This window comes from Myxine glutinosa, chromosome 14 (genome assembly GCF_964187855.1).
Source record: "Myxine glutinosa chromosome 14, kmMyxGlut1.1, whole genome shotgun sequence".
Lineage (NCBI taxonomy): Eukaryota > Metazoa > Chordata > Myxini > Myxiniformes > Myxinidae > Myxine > Myxine glutinosa.
In genome coordinates, this window is record NC_136274.1 from 53056014 (window position 1) to 53067233 (window position 11220).

General features: G+C 45.3%; 1 protein-coding gene across 4 annotated transcripts in view; it reads right to left on the reverse strand.

Moving 5' to 3' along the window:
• LOC137439774 (uncharacterized) overlaps window positions 1-11220 on the reverse strand; it is a 66784-nt gene that overhangs the window by 19493 nt on the left and 36071 nt on the right. The window lies entirely within an intron of this gene.

The following is an 11220-nucleotide window of genomic DNA, read 5'->3' on the forward strand; positions in this document are numbered from 1 at the left end:
AGAGAGAGACTCCAAGGGCAGCAACCCTTCAGGGAAAATGTGCAAGTTCAGTCTTGGAAACATGTTTCTGCCTTCAGGTGCAGAGAGACTTCATTTCAGTAGCTTGTGTTTCCATAACTATTTTTCATCTGATCTCCAACATATCCTGCAGACTAATTTCGACCAAAACTCCAATCAGAAGAATAAAGAATAATGGACAAAATAAACATGGCGTTGATCGACGTTTTGGGCAATAATCCTTCTCTGGAGCAAAAGAGCGAACCGTCGGAAAAGTCGGGTTCACTATGTTTTTTCGTTCAAATTTTTTGGAGATTAGCAAAACTATACATTTTTTGGAATATTCAGAGCACGAGGAATCCAAAAATTAATGTTTACATTTGCGTAGACACCTTTGCGAAAATGTCAATCAGGACAGTGATGAAGATCTGTAAAAGCATATTCCTGAACGGTGTAGACCTCGTAGATCCTGTGTATAGGACTTATAGTTCAATCTGATACTACCGATAACTTCCTATAACAACCTATAACTTCAAAGGACTTGCAATATCATGTATTATGTAATACAGTTATATCACAAATATAAAGACAATGGTTTTCAATTACCTTTGTTTGTTGCTTTTCTATAATCCTGAGCACTATTTTGAGGCCTTTATTGGATTCCTTGACCCAGAAAACATAGGATTAGCATATTTAATTAAGTCTCTAGGTTGACTAGAAGCCGAGATCGCGCAAAATATGTATTTTATGGCGGCCATTTTGAAAATCCAAAATGGCGGCCATGGAGGTGTCTGTGCAAATGCCAACATTGATTTTCGGATTCTCCATGCTCTGACGATTCCAAAAATGTACAGGTTTGCTAATCCCAAAATTTTGAAAGAAATTATATTTGTTAACATGGTGAACCTGACGAGAACGTTAACTCTGTTTTTCTCTGAATAAATGTTAACCCTCAAAAGGTCAGCTTCTCCTTGCTTCCCATGGCAGGTAGCATCCCTTGATCAACATCCTGTTGATTTCATCCACTCCAATCAGAGGGCCAACCGCAACCTGACGTAATACACAAATCTTAATTGCAATCATGAAATAAACCAGACTTGTGTCTTCATAGCACCAGGTGGGAAACTGGGTCATGGCGTGCTCGCATGCTGGGAACATCTGACATGGTACTCCCCTGGGAACGATGTAGCTGCGTGTAAAAGCGGAATACCAAGCTGGCCCAGCACAGCATGCTGTGAAACGCGATGTGAAGGGCCTATTACTTTGGTCTGGAAAAGAAAAACATCCACTCCCCTCTTGGCTTTTTCTTTTCACACACCCTGTTCAAGAGGTATTCAAAAAGCTTTTTCCTTTCCGACAATTTCGGATCTACAAAGAAAACTTGCATTATAGTGAGAACAGACAACTCACCCACCCCTGCGAATAATGTGCCACCGGCTGGAAACTACGTGTCGGGCGTCTCAATAAAACGTGTACAGATTTTGTAGTTTATACTGCACATGTAAAACAATAATAATAATAACACCTATTCCTTTTTATTTTTATTTTTATTTTTTGTATACAGAATCGAGGCTCGTGAAAGACCTAACATTTATCACAAAAAAAAATCAAACAGACACACAAAACATATAATAAGGGTAGCGGCAGACAAGATGGGGAGAGAGGGGGAAGCACACAAACACACCATTTGAGAGCAGGGACATCGGGAGATCTGTGGGAGGGAGAGGGCTTGATGGGAGGAGGCGTGGGAAGGGGGTGGGGGGGGGGGGGGGGGTTGAGAAGTATAAAACACAAGGAGGACACTGCAAGCACTTCCAGGAAAGAAGTTGGTATTTCAAAAAAGTGTATCTGGGGTGAAATTAGCGGGGGTAGAAAAGATCAAGGTTTTGTATGGGGGAAGATAAGAGATGGTGGTGAACAGCTGTTTTGAAGACCTGGAGGGAGGAGTGGGATTGAAGAGAGTGAGGGAGTTTGTTCCAGAGGCGGGAGAAAAGAGGAACGAAGGAGTGAAGGTGAGCAGAGAGTCTTGATTTTGGCAGTTTAACCAGAAGAGGGTTGCAGACAGATCTTGTGCGACCTGTAGGAATATTTGGGGGACAGAGCCCAGAGAGAGCTGGGGGGGGGGGGGGGCAAGGCCGGAGAGGAGTCGGTAGAAGACAAAAAGACCACCAACCTGCCTGCGGTGAGTAAGTGAAAGGCCCTCGGAGTTAACTTCATCGCGGGAGATTCCAGTGACTCTGAAAGCCTTGGTTTCAACAGCGTGAAGCTGAGCTAGGTGAGAGGCAGGAGCACCGGCCCAGAGGGGAGAACAGTGTTCCATTGAGCTGCGGATGAAAGCCTTGTATGTGGTGAGGAGCTCAGGTTTGCCAAGGAAGGACTTCGCACGACGGAGGATGCCCAGTCGGCGACTGGCTTTGGAGGCCAGATTTGAAATGTGGTTTTCCCAGGAAAGATCATGGCAGATAGTGAGACCCAAAAGCTTGAGTGACAGAACTTCTTGGAGAGGATTATTCAGAAAGTGGGTGGGAGGTTGGCCAGTCGGTCGTTTTGGAGAGACATAGTAAGAGTGTGAGATTTGTTAGGATTGAAAGACATGGTCCACTTGTTTGACCAGTCTGTGATTTTGTCCAGGTCTGCAGAGAGTGAGGAGACTGCAGACTGCCGATCTGAAGGATGAGGAATGGAGCGGCAGAAAGTGGAGTCATCAGCAAAGAGATAGAGAGGATTTTCAAGAGAGTCAGAGAGATCATTGATGAAGACCAGAAAAAGCACAGGGCCCAGAACACTACTTTGAGGAACTCCAGCCTGAACAGGAAGGGGAGACGAGAGAAATCCATTCAGGGCCACACGTTGACTACGACTAGAGAGGAAGTCCGCCAGCCATGCGTGGAGATTTCCATGGATACCATAGGAGGAGAGTTTGGTGAGCAGAGCGGGGTGCCAGACCGTATCGGAGGCACGTGATATGTCGAGGGAGACAGCTCTAACTTCATGTTTGGCATTGAGGACCTCCATCCATTGTTGAGACGACAGAAGCAGCATGTCCAGAGTAGAGTGACCTGGTCTGAAACCAAATTGATGATCAGAGATCAAGCCATTGGAGAAGAGGAAAGATTTGATATCCGAAGCAATGATGGATTCCATGACTTTGCTGATAAATTGGGAGAAGGCTGATTAGTCTGTCGTTGCAAGGATCTGTTTTTGCACCTTTTTGTTTAAAGCGGTGATGTTGGCTGATTTCCAAGCTGATGGCAGATGACCTTGAGCAAAAGAGAGGGCCAAAAGAACAGAAAGAGGGAGTGAAAGAGCGGCAGAACAGGATTTTAGGACCCGTGGGCTGATGCCGTCAGGTCCAGTTGCAGAATCAGAGTCGAGAGTTGACAGAAACTTTTCCACCTTGTCAGGAGGAAAGGACACGGAGTCCAGGAGCAGCTGGGTACGACTGGGTACGGTTGGTACAGAAAGGGATGGGTTTGGGACACAAGATTTGGAGGCAAACACGGAGTTGAGGCATTTGGCTTTGTCGCGTTTGGTGTCAGCTGTGTAGCCATTTGAGGTAAAGGAGGTAAAGGAGGGGATGGAGGGGGAACAAACACCAGAAACAGATTTGACCAGACGCCACTAGGATTTGGAGGAGGGAGAGAGGTTTGAGAGTTCTGCCTTGAGAGTAGAGAGATGGTGCTTCCTGGCTCTCCTGAGGGTGGACACACACTTGTTTCAGGCTTTGTGAAAGGAAATGAGATTTTCTTCCGTTGGATTTGCTTTCCATGAGGCGAAGGCAAGTTGTTTCTGGGCAACAGCCTCACCACAGGACTCAGTTTACCATGGATGGGAGGAAGGATATGACAACTGAAGACGAGATGGGATAAATCTGTGCATGAGAGAGAGCAACATTAAGTTGTAACAACAACAATCTTTACAACAATAGTTGTAACAACAAAAAAGGGCACTTTAGTAACAACAATCAAATAAGGGTGCCAAGGCAAAACTTTAATTGCCTCGGGGGCATAATCATGGACAGGTCACCACTCGGGCACAATACTGGACAGGTCACCACTCAGGCACCATCCTGGACAGGTCACCACTCAGGCACAATACTGGACAGGTCACCACTCGGGCACCATCCTGGAAAGGTCACCACTCAGGCACAATCCTAGACAGGTCACCACTCAAGCACCATACTGGACAGGTCAACACTCGGGCACCATCCTGGACAGGTCACCACTCAAGCACCATACTGGACAGGTCACCACTCGGGCACCATCCTGGACAGGTCACCACTCGGGCACAATCCTGGACAGGTCATCACTCAGGCACCATCCTTGACAGGTCACCACTCAGGCACCATCCTGGACAGGTCACCACTCAGCACCATCCTGGACAGGTCACCACTCAGGCACCATCCTGGACAGGTCACCACTCAGGCACCATCCTAGACAGGTTACCACTCAGGCACAATCCTGGAAAGGTCACCACTCGGGCACAATCCTGGACAGGTCACCACTCAGGCACCATCCTGGACAGGTCACCACTCAGGCACCATCCTGGACAGGTCACCACTCAGGCACCATCCTGGACAGGTCACCACTCAGGCACCATTCTGGACAGGTCACCACTCAGGCACCATACAGGACAGGTCACCACTTCGATGCAGGATACTCCAATGGCTCATTTTCCTCAGAGCTGGTACTCATTTTGCCAACCTCACAAGGGTCACAGGCTGAGTCAACCCACCTTGTGTTACAGTCACGTGAAAAAGTAAGTACACCCCATGTAAAGTTTTGACTTTTTCAACATATTTCAACATCCAGCGATTTGATCTTCATTTCAACAATATTGAGAGATAAAGGTGATATAATACAACAAATATCATGAAACATTTACATTTTGGAGTCCATTGTCCAGTTTTGTAGTCCATTTTGTAGTCCATTTTGTAGTCCATTTGTACAACATTTTGTAGTCCATTTGTACAACATTTTGTAGTCCATTACATTTGCCTAAATGCAAATTTCGCATGTGGAAAAAGTAAGTACACCCTTGGCTCCAATAGGTGGTATTGCCCCATTTGGCAAAAACAACCTCAAGTAAGCGTTTCTTATAACTGTCTACCAGTCTCTGACATCGACTGGGAGAAATTTTTGCCCACTCCTGCATGCAGAATTCTTTCAGCTGTGCGATGTTTGAGGGGTTTCTTGCATGCACAGCTCGTTTCAAATCCCCCCACAACATCTCGATGGGATTTAGATCCGGGCTTTGACTTGGCCATTCCAGAACCCTCCATTTCTTTCTTTTCAGCCATTCCTTGGTGGATTTACTGGTATGTTTCGGGTCATCGTCATGTTGTAAGGTCCACCTTCGGTTGAACTTCAACTTTCCGACAGATGGCCTCACATTATCCTCAAGCACCCTCTGGTACAATGAAGATTTCATAGTGGATTCTATGATGGTGAGCTGCCCAGGCCCTGATGCAGCAAAGCTGCCCCAAACCATAATATTTCCACCACCATGCTTTACAGTTGGTATCAGGTTCTTGTAGTCAAATGCTGTCTTTGGTTTTCACCAAACATGTCTTCTGGTACTGTGGCCAAATAGCTCTACCTTTGACTCATCTGTCCAGAGCACATTGTTCCAGAAGTGCTGGTCTTTGCCAAGGTGTTCATTGGCAAACTTTAGTCTTGCCCTGATGTTCTTTCTGGACAGCAAAGGTTTCCTCCTGGCACACCTCCCATGTAGATCAAATTTGTGCAGCCTCTTTCTGATGGTAGACTCGTGCACTTTGACATCAACAGTGGCAAGAGCTACCTGTAGGTCCCGTGATGACATTCTGGGGTTCTTAGAGACTTATTTCAGCATCTTGCGGTCTGCTCTCGGGCTGAACTTGCTGGGGCGGCCTGGCCTGAACAAGTTGGCAGTTGTTGGGAATCTTCTCCACTTGTAGATGATCTTCCGGACAGTCGAATGATTGATTTCAAATTGTTTGGAGATCTTTTTAAATCCCTTCCCAGACTCGTAGGCATCTATAACCTTCTTTCTGAAGGCCTCAGAGAGATCTTTTGATCTAGGCATGGTGACGCCGCACACTTCAACAACAAAGAGCAAACCAAACTAAATGTCTGAGGTTTAAATAAGACAGGTTCCTCCAAGATCCTCTCTAACGATGTTCTAATCATTTGCACCTGAGCTGGTGCACCTGATTCTAATTTAGGTATTTGAAGAAGTGATAAATGTAGGGGTGTACTTACTTTTTCCACATGCGAAATTTGCATTTATGTCTATTTAAATTATAAAATGGACTACAAAATGTAAATGTTTCATGATATTTGTTATATTATATCACCTTTATCTCTCAATATTGTTGAAATGAAGATCAAATAGCTGTATGTTGAAATATGTTGAAAAAGTCAAAACTTTACATGGGGTGTACTTACTTTTTCACGTGACTGTATTCCTGAACGGTATAGACCGAGTGGATCCTGTGTATAGGACTTATAGTTCAATCTGATACGAACAAGGCTGCTTTCTTGCTTTATAAACCCATACCTATAACTTCAAAGGACTTGCAATATCATGTACTAGCAGAAGTACCCGTCATTGCCGGGCGGGGGAGGGGGGGGGAGGGGGAAGGGGGAGGGGAGGGGAACGGGGGGGAGGGGAGGAGAGGGGGGGGAGGGGAGAAGAGGGGGAGGGGGGGGAGGGGAGGAGAGGAGGGTGTGAGGGGGAGGGGGAGGGGAGGAGGAGGGGGGAGGGGAGGGGGAAGGGCGGGGGGGCGAGGGGGGAGGGGGGGAGGGGAGGGGGAGGGGCAGGGAGGAGGGGGAAGGGGGAGGGGGAAAAGGAGAGGGAAGGGGGAAGAAGGGAGGGGGAGGGAGAAGGGGTAGGGTGGAGGGGGAGGGGAGGACAGAGGGGGGAGGGTGGAAGGGGGAGGGAAGGGGAGGGCCAATCAACAATGACGTTGCAGTTCTCATGGTCGGAGAGCAGCACAACAATCGCGACATCGTCCTGCATCTTCGCAACCAGCACGAAGCGATTTTGGAGACTCGCCGATCCTGTGACGCCTCCAGTACCGGCGTTGCCGGGTGGGGGAAGGGAGACCCGTACATTACACACATTACAACATTACACACACACAAACTGTGTTTTATGTTCAATGGTCTGGCGGCGGGGATGGAACATCACGTGATCGCTCTGAGCGAATCAGCGCGCTGCTCTGCCACCAGGTCAGATTCCGTGTATAATATTCCTCGCTGAAATGCGCTGAGGTAAATATGAATAAAAAATGTGGATCTCGTCAAATATTTTAGGTCGGCCATGTCCTTCCCAGGCTCAATGGCCATGTCTGTGCCAAATATCAAGTACGTGAGCCTCTCCGTTTCGGAGTCTATCGGTAACATTACACACACGCAAACTGTGTTTTATATGTATAGATTATGTAATACAGTTATATCACAAATACAAAGACAATGGTTTTCAATTACCTTTGTTTGTTGCTTTTCTATAATCCTGAGCATCTATTTTGAGGCCTTTATTGGATTCCCTGACCCAGAAAACATAGGATTAGCATATTTAATTAAGTTTCTAGATGACTGGAAGCCGAGATAGCGCAAAATATGTATTTTATGGCGGCCATTTTGAAAATCCAAAATCTCTGTGTGTGCAAATGCCAACATTGATTTTTTGGATTCCTCATGCCCTGATGATTCCAAAAATGTACAGGTTTGCTAATCTCCCAAAATTTTGAACGAGATTATATTTGTTAACATAGTGAACCTGACTAGATCGGGGGTTCTTGAATATTCTTCTGTATAAAATCATTATAAACTAGAACGGGCACTCGGTAGAGCGCATACCTTCGCCGCAGCTACTGTTCTGTACTTGGCATGGGAGTGTAGGGAACAGAACAGTGAACAGTTTGGTGCTGATTTCATGCAAATCGGATAAGAATTGACCGAGTTATGACAAAAAACGCACATTTTGCAAGGTCGTGACCCCCCCTGACCTTTGACCCCCAACCGCTAACAAGGGTAATGTCTTCACTGGGTCATGTCGTATATCACAAGATCGGGCATTGAATTCTGAACATTTTGGCATTAGTTGCATGCCAATTGGATAAAAATTGACCGCGCTATGGTAAAAATACGATTTTGACCTTTTCGTGACCTTGACCTTGACCTTTGACCCGATTGCTCCCAAAATCTAATCAAATGTGTCCCGTATAATAACCAATCATCCCACCAAATTTCATGCAATTCGGTTGAATACTTTTTGAGTTATGCGAATAACATACACACACACACACACAGACATACAAATAAATACACAGCGATCAAAACATAACCTTCCGCTTTTGCGAAGGTAACAAGAAACGGCACTCAGTGGAGCGCAAACATCCCCCAGACTGAACAGTTTGTTTTGTACCCACTGATAGGCCGGATCTGGATTCGGATGTGAACCAAAATCTAATCGGCTTGTTCTTGTCACGAACCAACTCATCCCCCAAGTTTAGTCATAAGTCATCAATAACTTTTTTTATATCATGTTTTATATCGCTTTTCACACGATCACTCAATGGTGAAGAATCACTTAAAATTAATTAATGCCCGTATCCGAATCTACATTCAGATATTCACAAAAATCGAACCGAATCGTCCTTGTCACACACACAACCTGTCCACCAAGTTTCGTCCAAATCCATCCACAACTTTTCAGATATCCTGCTATGTATCGTTTTTGTCCCGATCTCCCAATGGTGAAGAATCACTAAATATTCTAGGAGCCGGATCCGAATCTTCAACCAAAATCTAATGATTTCGTCTTGTGACAGACGCTACCTTTCTGCCAAATTTCGTCCGAATCCGTCCACAACTTTTTGGGATATCTTGTTCACAGACAGACAGACAAACAAACAAAAAACAGACATAACAACAGGCCTCACATTATCCTCAACACCCTCTGGGACAATGAAGAATTCATAGTGGATTCGATGATGGTGAGCTGCCCAGGCCCTGATGCAGCAAAGCTGCCCCAAACCATAATATTTCCACACCATGCTTTACAGTTGGTATCAGGTTCTTGTGGTCAAATGCTGTCTTTGGTTTCCGCCAAACATGTCTTCTGGTACTGTGGCCAAATAGCTCTAACTTTGACTCATCTGTCCAGAGCACATTGTTCCAGAAGTGCTGGTCTTTGCCTAGGTGTTCATTGGCAAACTTTAGTCTTGCCCTGATGTTCTTTCTGGACAGCAAAGGTTTCCTCCTGGCACACCTCCCATGTAGATCAAATTTGTGCAGCCTCTTTCTCATGGTAGACTCATGGACTTTGACATCAACAGTGGCAAGAGCTACCTGTAGGTCCCGTGATGACATTCTGGGGTTCTTAGAGACCCTCTTTCAGGATCTTGCGGTCTGCTCTGGGGCTGAACATGCTGGGGCGGCCTGGCCTGAACAAGTTGGCAGTTGTTTGGAATCTTTTCCACTTGATGGTGATGTTCCGCACAGTCGAATGATTGATTTCCAATTGTTTGGAGATCTTTTTAAATCCCTTCCCAGACTTGTAGGCATCTATAACCTTCTTTCTGAAGGCCTCAGAGAGCTCTTTTGATCTAGGCATGGTGACGACGCACACTTCAACAACAAAGAGCAAACTAAACTAAATGTCTGGGGTTTAAATAAGACAGGTTCCTCCAAGATCCTCTCTAACGATGTTCTAATTATTTGCACCTGAGCTGGTGCACCTCATTCAAATTTTAGGTATTTGAAGTCGTGATAAATGTAGGGGTGTACTTACTTTTTCCACATGCGAAATTTGCATTTATGTTTATTTAAGTTATACAATGGACAACAAAATGTAAATGTTTCATGATATTTGTTATAATTATATCACCTTTATCTATCAATTGTTACGTGTTCCTCCCCGACCCCCTGGTCACGGTGTACCTCCGAATCCCGAGAGGAGCCACGGCAGAAAAATATATTATTCTGTGTTAGAAATCAATATTGAAACCACGCCAATGATTTTAAACGAACAAATGTTGCATGAAAAATCATACACAAGAATAACGGTACAACCATTAGCAATCCAGAGTGCACTCTATATATCTTAGGATGGTACCATCAACTAAAGTCAGATAACTCACTGCGCTCCAAGTGAGTGAAAAAGGACACTCCTCAATGTCTCTGTAACCTTCTCCGAGGCGATGTTGATTCGCTCCAGCGATCGCTAGACCGATGTCCAGTGGAAACCCGAATCCCGCTGTCCAGTCAAGACCCGAATCCCGTACAGATGGCAATGGCAGTCACACAGCCGAAACTGTAAAAAGGCGCCCTCCAGAGGAGCACGTTCACCAGCTCAATCAGCAAACCGCAACGTAATTGGAGACAAAGCGGTCGCGCACACACATCCCCGACAGATGATAGGATGTTGAGAAGAGCTGATGCGTAGCAAAACCTTTGTCAGTGAACGAAGCGCGAGGTTCAAAATGGCCGACGGCTCTTACTTGAGTCGATGCGACCAGGCAAGGATTCGTCGGAATCTCAGCTTAAACCTGACTACGCAGATTTCTCAATCCCAGCGATAATACCTATCGCAGGATGTCCTTTCAAGGAACTCAAAATTCCCTCACGACCTTCGTTAGACAACGCTCACTACAGAGCTCGACGTCACGCGTCTTGTCCGACTTTGCTCGCCACGCCTCTTCTTCTTCTTTCTCCTCGTCTATCCTTTAAAGTTAACCTTTTTAACTTTTGATAACTATTCATGAACAATAAACCTTTTAAAGATAATAAGAGTACATAACATCAGAAATATGTCAAGTGGGTGAAAACCACAACAACGGAAGTGACAAATCCGTAACACTTCCCCCCCTCAAGAAAGAAAGTTTGAACACAGCGAAAACTTTCTTTGCAAGCACACTCTTTAAATAAACAAAAGTAAACTCACAACCAAATCATCAATTCCCGTGAGCAACAATAATCAAAATCCCCCAAAAATAAAGCAACAAAATTTCACACAACCCACAGAGATTTCCAAAGTTAATTCACTCTGGACAAAGCATCAGCCACGACATTGTCCCTGCCCTTTACATGTTCAATTTCCCAGTTGGGATTCGGCAAAGCCAAACTCCATCTCATCACCCTCTGATTTTTTTTTTACTTTTAGTTTCTTTTGAATGAAGGTTAAGGGGTTGATCAAAAATCCAAAATCAAGCAAATCAACAGCACTTTTTCCGGG